General features: G+C 39.8%; 1 protein-coding gene across 2 annotated transcripts in view; it reads left to right on the top strand.

Annotated features, from left to right (window-relative positions):
- TSPAN4 (tetraspanin 4) overlaps window positions 1-15,077 on the top strand; it is a 394,074-nt gene that overhangs the window by 246,563 nt on the left and 132,434 nt on the right. The gene's annotated exons all lie outside the window — the stretch shown is intronic.

A 15,077-nucleotide genomic window follows, 5' to 3' on the forward strand; every position in this document is an offset into this window, starting at 1 on the left:
TATAAGTGAGAAAATTTCCATTCTTCTGTTATGTTAGCACCTTAGCCATATTGTGTGTGAAAAAAATGTGGCTTTCTCTTATGCTATTGTTTTAAATCTGGCCTTGTCAACTAATCTCAAGAAAATTAGGAGTGCAGCTTCTACAGAAAACCAGTAACATGTGGACACTTAGTTCCCTTCATCCACTTTGGAAATCTCAGCTGAATGCAAAGGCATTTTGCCAAGTCTTCTATACTATACCTTGAGGGATGTTTCAATGATTAATGCCTCTTTGGGGATTTTAGTTGGGGATTTTGTTCCTAGGGATTCAGATAATTGTGCATTGTGTGAGGTACATTTGCTATAAACTGAATTTCAGAATTAGGATAGTTTATAGGGTAGCAGATTAGGTGCATGCCTTTCTATGAGTGACCTTTTAAAAAGCAGCCAAGCATCCAACCCACCCTCCTAGTGCCACACATGAATCATGAAAAATATATTTTTTTTAATGCATTTTTTTAATGCTGAAAACCTAATTGTCTTCTGTGTCCTTAACCAGACCTACAGAAAAAGACATATAACTTAAGCAATTTACTTTGCAGAATGAGGCATTAGCAATTTACTTGATGAACGACATGTACTAGCTTTTGCTCTGAATTTGAAATACCAGAAAAATCATTTGACCTCTTTTTACAATTAGCTCTGCAGTGAAAAAGGACGCCAAGCCAGAAAAATGTGTGTGGTGTTCCTGAGGGTGCCAAGGGCTCCAAGGAAGCTTCCTGTTTCTGCACGAGATAGCTCATGAGTCCCGTTGAGACAGGCATATTTCTGCTCTGTGGTTGTCTTTCATATTATGCTTTCTTTTAAGATCATAATTGTCTTAGCCATTTCAAAAACAAAGTTTAGATGTTGTTTGGATTTGTCTTCATTAATTAGGTCTGCGACAAAGTAGTGCCTGAAAGAGTGCTATTTTATCTGTTACTAAGCTCATGTTTGAGCATGCTGTTTTGTGACAGAAACTTCATAATCTAGTTATTGAATAGAAACAGAGCAAAAGTATTATTTTAAGTTAATTAACAGGAAGCTAAAAATAAATATAAATGAAAAATGAAAATGAATGGTCCAGAAGAGTGAGGTTTTGCTCTGTGGAGGTTTTCAAGGACTCCTGATTAACAGTTTGGACCAGCAGTTGAGAGCCACAGTTTGGCTGGTGGGCTGATATGCGATACAGGACAGACTGTATCATGCTCTGGACTTCTGCCCTTTTCTTCAGTTAAGGAGTGTGTAGGTCCTGAATTGAAGAAGGCTGCTCTAAAAGAAAATAGCTTGATTTTATGTAAACAGATCATGAAGACAAAAAAACTATCTCAGTTTTTCAGAAAGAATGTTGTTGGAGCAATTATGCGTCGAGGCAGAGAGGAAGGTCTATAAGGCCCAGTCCTCCTTGCTAAGGAAATAACAGTTTCCAGATCTTTCTGCTTTTTTTTTTCCCCCAAAATTCTGACTTCTTTGTTATCTGCTTTATGGCTACCTTCTGACAGGCATATTTCCACCTATGAATTTGTTTATTTCAGCATATTGGCTCTAACTTAAGTAATTCAATTAATAAGGTGATATTTCATATTCATTATGCCATACTTAATTGGGGTAGGTCTGGAATGAAGATACTAGAACACCAGTTTTAGAATTTTATTTGGTTTAGTTGTCTTTGAAGTGCTAGAGTACCTTCCAGCTGGGAAGTCACATGAGCCTTGTGCTCTGCCTAATTTTTCTGTATCAATAAAAACAAAATTGATAAGGAAAGCCCTGTAAAAGTAGTAGTCAATAAGGGAAGAGTTTTAATACCAGGTAACTATGTATCCTCCGAAACTTCAACCGTGGCTGAGATTTGTAGGGGTGGATTTTTTGTGTCATTCATTTTAATGACAAAATGTCCTTTCAGTAAAGTAAGGAGAACTAAGTGCCTCCACTTGGAAAATCAATAGCAAATCTCAAATCCCATCAGCAAGTGCACAAGAGGCTGCTGTTGCTCAAATCCCTTTTATTTTCACCTTTAATGAGGTAGAAAGTCATTCAATTGATATATTGTGCCCTGGCCTTTTCCCAGTAATTGACCTAGACTGCTGGGCTGTGCCTTAATGAATCTGTTGTTTGAAGGGAGGGAGTGAAGAGAAGAGGACCAGTGAGTTTGGTCTAGACTTGTCTTATAGCTCTAGGTTTCCTCATTAGTAATTTCAAGGATCCTTCTTGTCTGAACAAGTTTGCTATCATAGCATAAAACTGACCAAAGTACAATCTGATTTGACATCTGGAGTATAGTTTTGCTTTTACTGAAATTGCTGTATATGCAGGGCAGCAGTTAAGGTCTTCTTGATGATACAGTGAAGACCCTTGTCCTTTCTGATGACAGCTATTTATGGCAAAGGACTGTTGTCTGTCTTCTCTTTAATTTCTCTTTATATATAGGGTAGAAAGTCATAAAGCTTTTTCCATGCTTACAGTTATCCACATTTCAGGCTAGAGGACTGTTTACAGGAAAGGTGGGATTTGTCCATACACTTTCAACCAACTACCTAACTGGATTGGCAATGGACACTGCTTTACCGCCTTCCTCCCTGGAGGTCAGGTGTCTCTTTGTGGTTCCAGTTGTGATCTCAAGCTCTGGATGAAACCATAATTGATTCAGTTGCCAAATTTGTCCTAGTTAACATTGTTCATTGGGGAACACCAAAAAAACCCAGGGGAATTTCTCCTGTCCTTCAACAGTGAGTAATGTTTCTTCTCGAACTTGACCGTTAGTCAACTCTAGGTGTCTTTCCATAGTAAATGAACTGCTGTAAAACCAGAGGTTTTGGCGTGAGCTTTTGGATGTTGATTCCATTTGAAAACCAAGTCAGCTGTACTCACATACCAATGCAGAGACTACAAAGCATAACTTAAGCACGCTAGGGAAGTGCTTTCAAAAACGTGTTTGTAACTGAACCACTTTGATAATTGATATTCCTTTGAATATTATGTACTCTATTTTGAAGATCTTTGTTAAAGCATCTTGTTTGAACGCTTAAGATAGGAACAGCATTTAATCCAGCCTCTCTGTTTCAAAATAAGCAATGTCTACATTATAAAATATTAGTAAGTAGCTGCATAGGTACATGCAAGCACTGAATTGACAGTGTACTTGCAAGTGTTCATATACACATGTGGAACCATAGAAGTACTTAGAACTGCTAAGAGCTGCCTCAAGATTGGAAGTGTTTTAGAGGGGACTTGCACTTCAAGTCTCTCTAAAAGTTAGTGAATTGATAAAATAGGTTTTTTTTTTTAACTAATGCATAAACAGCAATTTCAGAATTGTTTTTGTGACATTGTTACTGTTTCACACCTCCTGCTCTTAAGGCTTTCAGCAGCTGCATCTTTCACATTAGATCTAGGTGTAAAAACAGTAAATGTTTGAGTACATGTGGCTGGCACACTTGAGGAATTGGGTGCCAGACACCAGCAGCTGAGCTGGAGATAAATCAGAGGTAGCCAGTTTTCCCATTTTGTAAATACTTAAGGAAAAACACTAAGATTTTCTAGGTCCCAAAACCAGTTTTGGTTTGATGCTTCAGTCCTTTAGTTGGTTCATTTCCTGTCCTTTGAATTGGAATGACACCATTTTTTGTGAATGTTCCCTGTCTCAGAAAAAGGCGAACAGAATGCTTTCATTATCATCATAAAACTGTGCATAAATACCACCAATCTCCATGTGTATTTATGTGCCAAAAAAAAATTTCCAAAAGGAATCTAAATAAAACTGTTAAGTTCTTTAAAATTAGAAAACACCAGAATTGGAGTAACCTATGTAGGATTACTTTGACATTTCTGCGTTAGATGATTTATGGTAAAGATTTAGTACTTACATCTTATAATAATGGAAATCCTATCATGTATTAGTAAGGAAAATGCTTCATGCTCACCTACCAGTTTTCTACCAGTTTTGTTAATGGAGTAACTGAAATAATGGTAGGTAGGTAGGTAGTAGTAGGTAGCTAGGTAATAGTAGGTTTTTAATGGAAATAGGAGTAGGACATACATTTTCAAATGTGTTACATAGCTATTTCCTAACAGGAAAGGTATTTCTGAAATGTTGAGATTCAAATTTTAGATTCCATTCCAGGCTTTGGAGATCCAATGCTCTCTTTTAGCATGTAAAAGTGTTTCCTTATCTCATCTTCATAAACTTGGATGCTTCTCTGCTTTCCATGCTGACCAACTTCTTGTGCCATTTCTTACACCTTTACACCTTCTGGGGTTCTTTCTCCACCCTGCCAGAGCCTGGGGAGAAACAAGAAACTGTTTAGGTGCTTTTAATGGTGAAGCTGAGTGAGGAATCTGCATTTGTAGAAAAACCTTGGCTGGCCTCCTGCAACACTGGCTGCAGCCTGCTGAGGGTGATTGGAGTTTTCAGCAAAGTGAGCTGCAAGAAACTTGAATATCTTTGCTAAGAAGGACTTGGCTCCCATTTTTCTAACGGCTTATGAGTTGTTATTCTTGGAAAGCTATTTCCTTGCCAAGTTGGACTTCCACACTGCAAATCTAGAGCTTCTTAAAGAAAATATTTTTTCTTTTGTTTTAAAACATGAGCAAACCAATGTATTTTTCTCTAACCTCCTTCTGGGAAATGTCTGAACTGTTGAGACTGAAATTTTCCAAACCAGCCTAGCCAGAGGCATGCTCCTAGTATGTTAAAGTGTCTCGGATTTGAATGTTTTCTGCTTTGATGCTAAAACAGTCCTGTCCTGCGCATGTTAGCCTTATAAATCCTTTCAGCATCAGTACCTCTGATCTTGCTGCTGCTGCCAGTCTCTGCCAGAAGTCAACTTGATGGGGCAGACATAGTTCAATAAAGCAAATTTTGTTTAAAGTTGTTATTCATGCTACTGTATACCTTTCTAAATACGTAAGTCAAAATATGACATTGGCCTTTTACAGAAAACTATCATTTTGGCCTTTATCGGTTCTCTATTCCCTGAGACATTTATTGTTTGCCTGACAGCTCAGAGGTCTTGCAGAGGGTGAAAGCGGTCAGTCTGGAATTAAAAAGTAACTTCCTGACCAGAGTATGCAATTCACAGTGAAATCAAGAGATGTTATTAGATAAAGAAGCTGTAAGTTAGAGAAAGGACAGTTATAAATATTCAGAAATAATGTCACATTTCCATCATCCTTACCTGTGTTGGTTCTACTTAAGTTTTTCAGCATTGCGTTGTGTTTAGTTTGTAGACATTCTCTTCCGTGTCTTTTCTACTTGAATTCTTCAGCTTCACCATTTACTTGGGGTCTGAAAATTCTTCTGTTTTACAGAGCGACAGTGCTTACTTTTAGCTTAGGATTTTTAGGGTTGATTTTTTTCTTGATCGTATCAGTATTGTTTCTCATATGTGAGATAGAAAATGTACTTTTTCTTATAAAATATTCTAAGGCTTTCCTTTGAAAGGAACTACTGGATAAGTGAGGAGTTGTGCTTGTGGGAGCATTCAGAATAAGAAAGTTTTAATGATGATTATACTCTAGGAACACACTCCATTTTCATTCCCGTCTTTCCAACAGAATCCTGTGTATCTCTCTGTGTGGCATTTATTACCCAAGAATTAAGAGTGACACTAAAGTTTTCTTCTGCCCATCTCTGATTATATAGTTGTATATTTAACATTTTGTGGAATGCATTAAGAAAGTAAAATAACAATATAAGTGTCATCCTGCCAGTCTTTATCCATTCAATGAAACAAATTGTAATGTCAATAGATCAGTTTCAATAGAAACTCCATTAAATTTGGCTGAGTAAAATATACTTGTGTTTAGTAATTACAGATCTGCCTCCAACTTTATCTGTTCAATAATAACCTACAAAGGAAAAGAATTTGTATGAACACCTAAAAAGATACTTAATTTGTTCCATAAATGCATTTTGAAATACATTACTCTGAAGTTTCAATGGAGCACTGTCAACTAAAATAAAGTTTAATTGTGTTCCACAGACAGGAATGGATTCACAGAAGGACAGATTGCCCATAACTTGTGCCTGCTGTGGTGGCCTTAGTATTTACTTTGCTAAATGTTTTTCTCAGTGCTGTCTTTCTGAGATTTCCCTAAATGTAAGGCATCAATTCTGTGCAGCACTAGTTTCTTCTGGTTTTAGGGGAGGGTTTTGTCCTTTTCATCACATCTGTACCTGCCATCAAAGTGATGTGCAAATGTGTATAGTGATAGCAACAAAAAACTCTGTGCGTTAAAAGGTAAAATAGATTAATAAATTGGGAATAACTTTCTAAATTTTGTTATGTGTAAGAAGCTGAAGCTGGATATTAGAACTTATTGGTAGTTATTAGATCATTTTTGATCCAGTGTTCTCTCGTGCTGCTGTGGAAATGCGGTCATTCTTGGTCAAGCATTACAGTAGTTATCCCTCATTGAATCTGGAGTAAAAAGAACTCTTACTTCTTCCAAAGGCCTCTAAAATTGAAAATTGTCCTTATGATTTTTCTGAATCCCATCTGATGAGGTTAACTGGCATGCCTAGGTGGAAGGCCAAACTACAGTCTCTATTTGCCTTGCGTACTCAAAACCCAGTATAATTTGGGACTTTGGTTGCTTTTAAATTTTGTGGTGACTATTCTGTATTCATTTATAAGTGCATTGTTAGTTTTGTAGAGAAACAGAACGAGTGTGGTAAATAAACATATACATCTGTAACTATCCTGTATTCAGAGTTTAATCTACCTCTTACCATTGGCTCCTGCTTGTGGGAATTGGTATTATGAGAAATACTAATATGGACTTGTGCTGTTTAACATCTTTGCTGGCAACAAGGACAGTGAGACTGAGTGCACCCTCAGCAAGTTTGCCAATGATGCCAAGCTCTTTGGTGTGGTCGACCCACTGGAGGGAAGGGATGCCATCCAGAGGGACCTGGACAGGCTTGAGAAGTGGGCCCATGTGAACCTCATGAAGTTCAAGCAGGCCAAGTGCAGCGTCCTGCACCTGGGACATGGCAATCCCAAGCACAAATACAGGCTGGGTGAAGAATGGATTGAGAGCAGCCCTGGGGAGAAGGACTTGGGGATGTTGGTGGATGAGAAGCTCAACATGAGCTGGGAATCTGCGCTTGCAGCCCAGAAAGCCAACCACATCCTGGGCTGCATCAAAAGAAGTGTCGCCAGCAGGTCACGGGAGGTGATTCTGCCCCTCTACTGTGGTCTAGTGAGACCTAACCTGGAGTAATGCATCCAGCTCTGGGACCCCCAACATAAGAAGGACATGGACCTGTTGGAACGGGTCCAGAGGAGGGCCACAAAGATGATCAGAGGGCCAGAGCACCTCTCCTGTGAAGAGAGGCTGAGAGTTGGGATTTTTCAGCCTGGAGAAAGAAGGCTCTGGGGAGACCTTATTGCAGCCTTTCAGTACCTGAAGGGGGCCTATAGGAAAGACAGGGAGGGACTTTTTACAAGGGTGTGTAGCATAGGATGAGGGGCAATGGTTTTAAATGAAAGAGAACAGATTTAGATTAGATATCAGGAAGAAATTCTTTACTGTGAGGATGGTGAGACACTGGAACAGGCTGCCCAGAGAAGTTGTGGATGCCCCATCCCTGGAGGTGTTCAAAGCCAGGCTGGATGGGGCTTTGAGCAACCTGGTCTAGTGGGAGGTGTCTCTGGCCATGGCAGGGGGGTTGGAAGTAGGTGATCTCTAAGGTCCCTTCCAACCCAAACCATTCTATGATTCTATGTTTTTGTAAATGTAGCTGACCACCTACTGGTCTTCAGGCATATTCCACCTAATAGGAGGAAGCTCCTAAATCGCCATTATCTTTTTAATCCATACTCAAGATTTATTTTAGTAATGTTTTTTTAACATAAGGATTACTCTGTGATTTTGTTACTTCCTTTTTTAACTTTTCTCTATTACCTGAGAATTCAAGATAATACTAGTTAGGGGACTGGATTCTCAGTGTACCACATGCTTGCAGCCAGTTGGAAGAAAGTCTATTGATTATTTGCTGAATAATAGCACAAAGACTGTTTTGTTTCAATGAAGATAGTTTTACCTTACAAACTCCTATGAAGGCTGTCTTCCCGTACATTATGTGAGTCACCTACATAGTCAGAGTTGGGGTTTGGCCATTCTAGAATGATGTGAATATTTTCGTAAAAATTCATGGATTTGGGGTGAGAGATAGTGTGGTGGGTTAACCTTGTCTAACAGCCAAGCTCCCACCCAGCCACTCAGTCACACCTCTTCCTCAGCAGGAGGGCAAGAAAATAGGAAGAATAGGAACAAGAAAGCTTGTGGATTGAGGTAAAGTTAGGGAGATTGCTTATTAGTCACTGTTGTGGGCAAAACACCTCAACTTGTGGAAAATTAATTTATTGCCAATTCAAAATAAACCTGGGTACTGAGAATTAAAAAGGCAAACAGTAAAACATCTTTCCTCCCCGCACTCCCAGGCTCAACTTCACTCCAGACTCTACCCCCTCCCTGTCAAATAGCACAGGGAGGTATTGGGGAGAGCATGGTTAATGCATGGTGGTTTCTCTCTGCCGTTCCTTCCTCCTCCTCACACTTTTCCTCTGCTCCAGCATGGGCTTTCCATAGGCTGTGGATCCTGTCAGGAAACTCTGCTCCAGTACAGGTTCTCTACAGGCTGTCAGGAATGTCTGCTCCGCCATGGAGCTCTTTCTTCAGCCTTGGTGCTCCCTTTGCTGCTTCCCACTCCTCTCCCCATGTGCCATTTTCTGCCCTTTCCTAAATGTGTTTTCCCAGAGGTGCCACCTCCTTGGCTGATGGGCTCGGCTATGCCCTGCGGTGGGTCCATTGTGGAGCCAGCTGGAACTGGCCATGTCTGGCATGGACCAGCCCTGGCCTGTCCTCCCAGTGGCTACTCTGTACCCTCCCACTGCCAGCACCTTGCCAGGGACACCCAGTGCACATGCAGGTGACTTTTGAAAATGGACCTAAAAGCTTAAAATATTTAGGACCCCAGTCACTTATTCTTACAACCAATAGTTGATGTTTTATACCATCTGCATTTATATGATTTCTGAGCATTAGTGATTTAGCAAATAAAATTTTGGAGTGATTTTATATATGCTAAGTAAATCTCCATGCAGCACCTGCCTGCCCGTCAAATGGATCGGTTGTGTGTGTGTGTGAGAACCAGGCTGGAGGGCAGCAGAAGGCTCTGCCCTGTCTCAAGAGACCACATCTGATAAAATTCAGAGCTAAATGCATACTTTTTGGCTATCCAGTGTGTGCATTATAGGGAATACTGATCAGTTGCTGCCAAAAAGATGAACTTATGGCTGTTTTTCGTTCCTTTCCTGCCGTGTCACCGCAGGTATAACTTTCTTTCCTCTTAGCAGCTGTAGGTATTTACAAAACTTACAGGAACTTTATTGTCTTGGAAACAGCTACACTTGCTGTCTGAATTTAACAGACAGAAAGCTCAGAAAGTGAATGGATTTAGAAATTGCTGGGGAGGAGGAACAGATACAGGGATGGACAGGTAGATAGTGTGGATACTGCATAAGCCCCATCTTCTTAGGAAGCCAAGCTGACAAAACTGTGGTAATTTAATGACAAAGTGGTTTGTAAATCAAATGTTTTTCATCTCCTGACCTTAAGGATTTTCACTTTGCGATTCTGACATCTTCTAAATGTATGTAAAACATACTTTATTCTGGTCATAGATTACATTGTGCTGTTGTGTCAAGCCTCCTCTTGGGTATCTACCTGGTTAGGCTAAAACAATATTTTACATTAAGTTTTGCTTTCATATAGAAAATTTTACAACCCAATCTCTACTGGTGTATTTTAAACCACAAAGAGTTGCTTTAGTTTACTGAGCTTCTTTCAGATATCCTTTGCCTTTGTTTTAGTACAGATCTTGGTTAGAATATATGAAGTCTTTAGAGATGACTACCTCAGTGTGTCTGGTTTACTTACCTTAATGTCACTTTCTAGAAGAAATTAGCTCATATAGATTAATCCTCATGTTTGTTTGATTAAAAAAATGCCTTTTATTTGCAAATGTATACATCCAGAGATCACAACTATACCATTAAACAGAACTAGGACACTGATAGTTGCATTTCACTTTGATGTCACCTTTCAAGGTGGTGAATAAACAGTGTCTTTGGAAGTGAAAACAGTGGAATTGCCTGTTTCAAGTCATTTATTCTTCAAATGGAGAGTTTTAGACTTTTGAAAAGCTGATCAGGTTTACAACCGGTCATTCTTTCCCCGCATTAGGTTCTTTTCCTAATGTGCAATTCCCAATGTTTGTGAAGCTATATAAAGGCCATCTTGTAAGAGCCATGTTTGTACTTCAGCATCTTGTGCCTGGCTCTGGATCCCCACTGGTTAAAAAGTGCTCTGGATTATATGATAAGAAACTTCTGTTGTCAAATCTATGCAACTTTTGTGACAGAGAGGAATGGGTGGGCCAATGTGTTTCACACCAGTTGGAGTCAGTGGTAGTAGTTCACCATCTTCCCCAAACCACCAATTTCCTTCCTGACACACTTGGGGAATTGCTTATTTCTAGCCCTGTAGAAAAGGTCCAGCCATCTGACATATGCAACCAAATTAAAACAGAAGAAAATTGTTTCTATCCTAGAGCATAGTTACCTCAACATATGTTGTCCCTTCTGTCCTTCATCTGCCAGGATACTTTTTTTCCTGTTTCTTACACCCTGCCTCTTTGGCAATAAATACGTCATCATTTCTGAATGACCATAACCTTGTCTGACTGATAAGGACAGAACTGCTTAATATTTTCTCCTCCTTGGATGCTCCAGCCTAACATTTACTGAAAGCATAGCTCACAGGGAAGAAAACCAAGATGCTTCTATGTTGAGGAAATCTTATTCTAATGGTAGGGAAATCTTGTTCTAACGGAGCTGCATCAGCACTTCTAGTGCATTAATATTTTTATTGGACTATATAGTGAAGTACTGGGAAGTAAGTGCATTAGTGTGGATCAGCATTTCTGAGCTAGGTTGTGTTTTATAGAGGTTATCAACAAGACAGTGCATTTGAAAGCTTTCTTGATCTGGATCAGCAATTCAGTCCGTTAGTGATTCATGCAAATGCTTAGGCCCTGGGACCCAGGGAGAACAGGGACGTGTTGCTGTGTGTCACTAATGCAAATACTATTATTAGCCTTTTGCTTGAAGCTGAAGTTCAGAATTTGATGGATATTGATTGTCAGATGAAAACTTTCTTTTTGTTGAATTTATTTTATAGTGAAAATGGGGGAATGTACATGGCAGTGAGTGATTATTTTTGCCTTTGAAATTGAGTTTATTAAACAGGGAATCGTTTTGGAGGAAGGTAAAATTCAATTCTAATAGTAGCTGTAAAAATCCACTCAGCTTTTAATGACTGTATATGGCATGCTATCAAGTGGAAACAGAACCAAAAATTCAAAAAGAAATGTTTCCATGATATTGAAACAGCAATATAGACCTGATGTAATCTCTGGGTTTCCATGACTTGTCCCTGTGCCCACTTTTTGGCTCTTCTGGTTGTCCATCTGAGGCAGTTCAGTCCTTCCAGTTGCTTGCTTTCTCTTGCCTTGACTCTTCCTGACCTGATGGGTTTTCCATATCTCCCTGGTCATCGTTGCATTTGGGTTATAACTACATTGGAGCTAGAAGAGGGATAAGCATCAGGAATAGAGACCAGGGCCTCCACTGGGAGCCCAAAGTTGGGCTTTGGTCTTGAAAAGGGAAGAAAAGTGATAAAGCAGCACAGGTAAGTGGAAGAAGATACCTGAAGTGAGTGAGACAGAAAATTGTTAAGATCTGAATTTGGGGGACAGGTGAACTGGGTCTCATTTGTCTAGGGTTAGAGACAAGATGCAGGAGGAAAATCTCAGTAAACAACAGAGTATAGGGGAGGAGACAGAGGTAAATCCTATCCAAAAAGAGTCTGGCTTTAATTCACACATACAGTATGATTGTTTACATCTAGTGATAAATATGTTATAAAGTTACAATCTTTTTTTCTTTCAGTTCTTACAAAGAAATATGTGGTCTTACAGGAATGGGTACTTGAGACCAAGAGAAACTCAAGTCATTTCTGTTTTCTGATAAAAGAGATGCAGTGCAGTGTTAGGGATTCAAGGATGCATAGTAATGAATTATTTTCCCAGAATGGACATGAAGGTCCCATTAACAGGGATATTTTTGTTCATATCCAAAACCCGTTTACAGATTTTTAAGTAGTGCAGTATTTTGTTCTGCTTTTGCTAATGGCTTTGACATATTCAGTCCCAATGAGCATCGCATTGGCAGAATGTGATGTGCAAAAGAATAAAGTCCACTGAGGGTGAGTGCTAAAGATCCTTCACTCTTTGCCTACCCAAATGAGAGAGGAGGCACTCACAATTTCAGTACAGGTTTTCAACACAGGAGGGGAAAAAAGAGGGAATATTTTCCATTTCATTTTATTCTCCTTGTTTCAGACAGCTAGTGGTAACATTGCTATATTCTGTGATTTCTTCAGAGTTGCAATACAGTTTCACCTACACCCCATTTCAGCTTGTGTTAAAGTCCCACGGGACTTCAGTATGAGTTTTAATTTAAACATGCTCACAGTGTTTGCTCTCATTCCCTTTATTGACTCTCTTCCTCAATAGCTGCCTAATACCTAATTTCTGTCCTTCGTTCAACACCCAGGCAAAAAACAAAGTATGTTGACTTTTAGTTTGTCCCTATTCTGGTACTATAAACAGGTGCACAAGCTATATATTCTTTTAAAACTTTTAAGTTCTTGTGACACAGTGGAAATAAAAATGTGTAGGCTCTATAAAGAGGACAACTGGGCAATCAGGTAGGCTGGATCTTGAAGTGGTTGCATTGCTACTGCTAATTTCACTCTCAGTCTGATCCTTGCAGATACAGATTAACTTTGTGGGTCATGATCTAAAGAGGTACCTAAGGATTGGCAAGTTACTAGTGGAGGTTTTGGAAAGTGCTCTCCCAGATGCTCATTCTGGGTCACAGAAATTTAGATGTATTGCTGCTTTGTGGAAAACAGAGAGCTGATCTGACAGTCTTGGCTCTAAAGCAGCTGTTATCTGTGTGTGCTTTTTCTTTTCATATCACCAGTCAGAGTAAGCAGCAGCAGTGGCAGCACTGTCACTCAGTCTTTTTCTTTCTCTTGAGCTCCTTTTACTGTGCTTTTGGGATATCATTTTCAGATACATGTTGGATATTCGGAGAAAGATTATACTGCTGTTGGCATGCTGTTTAAAAAGGTAGAATGAACCAATGCACTTGCCTTTGTGTGTCTGTATCAGCATGTTGCCTGCCTCTGTTGTCAAGCCCTGAACAAAATAAAGAGTGTCGTTCTCTAGTTCTTTTTTGCAGCCACATGGAAGTGTCTGGTTGTGATGCTTATCATTTTAATGCGCTAGCAAATTGCTTCTACAGACTGAGAGACTCTCTGTAACCCTCTCTGTACTGGGTCACTTCTGTTTTGGCATCTCTGACTGTGTGCAGAGAGACTGTGCAAGCATGATATATGCAATAATTTATTGACTAAGGCATATAGTAGTCAGCTAGGACAAAAGTGCTACCAGGCTAGCAGAACATTAATGCGTTCTCCATTCCAGATGCAAGGACATAGTGGGCGGAGGGTTAATTGCCAGTTAGTCAGGTGAGAAAGGGCTCACCTCTACTGCTCCTTCAGTCAAGCTGATCCTTGACCATTCTTTTTGAATTGCTGTGATTCTCCATTTCTTTCTTAGTGCTTTGTAGCTTCTTGTGTCCATGGTTTACTCTTGAGTCACTCACTGGTGCTATGTCAACAGTTTCATTTCTGTCTGCATTTCTGTCTTGCTTGGCTTTAGCTTACAAATTGTCTCATAACTCAATAACCATATTTTTATTTTTTTTTTACAATAAAGCTGATCCAGATTCTCATGGCTGTCCTGCAGCACACCAGGTATTGCGTCTCAGACAACTGAACCACAGAGAATGTGGTTGGTCTTTGGGAAAGTGCTGATAATCACCTATGATGGTGCTCCTCTCCTCTGGAAAGGGAAGAGACAAGTGGGCTAGAACTTGTTTTGGTAGAATGGAGATAAAACTCTTTTCTGAAACCAGAGGTGTGCGTGAACTGATCTATTGGTGTTGTGCACGCCTGTGCAAACCTGTGCAAAACGCAACTTCTCTGCAACTTGACTAACAAATCTTCTGACTGTGTACTTGCTACCTCTGTCTCATAGCATTGAAATTTTACAAATGTCCTTTTTTTCTATTTGTTTCTTCACGCGATGTATTTGGGGGCTAGAGTTTTCTTTTGCCCATTGACATGATTTCCTGGTAAGTGTGTCCTTGTTCTCATTCTAAGTGAACCTGATGGTTTTTGTGGAAGATCAAGACTGACTCTCCACTGTGAGCAAACAGGTGGAGGTATAAATGGCATGAATATCAATAATGGGAATGAAGGAGTGAAGTTTAGCAGAGATCATGGGCAGACATGGAAAGGGGTGCTTTAAAGTGGGCGGTGGAACTGCAGCATCTCAGCAAGATTCACTGGCAGCGCTCAAAGACTTGAGAAAGGAAAAAACTTAGGGTCCCATTCTTGTAGGAGGGAGGTTGTCCCAGGTGAAAAGTCTGAGTGAAGGCCTCCGAATACAGAAATCAGAATCAAACCTTGAATCTCCCAGGCTTTGCATCTCATATCTGCTGTTGTACTTTAAGAATGAAAAAATACAATGTCGTGTGGCCAGAGGTGACCCTGAATAGTTAAGCTCTTTAGCATTCTAGTTAATCTTTGCCATCACCCATACCTTGTGTTTTTTTTCCCAGATTCATTTTTATTGAAGCAGGATTTGCATCTTTTGAGCAAGGATTCCATGAAAAACTGTTTGTCTTTTCTTTTTAGTCTCTATACTGTGCCAGTGATGAGTGTAGCCTGCTCTTCCACACTGTGGAAATGTCAGCTTTGCAAAGGCAGCTCTCTGGGGTCTCCATAGGTGAAGAGCGTTCCTGATGCTGCCATACTTCTTAGGAGAAATGCTGCCAGTCAGTCAGTCACAAGGGAAA

This window comes from Numenius arquata, chromosome 6 (assembly GCF_964106895.1).
Source record: "Numenius arquata chromosome 6, bNumArq3.hap1.1, whole genome shotgun sequence".
NCBI classification, from domain to species: Eukaryota; Metazoa; Chordata; class Aves; order Charadriiformes; family Scolopacidae; genus Numenius; species Numenius arquata.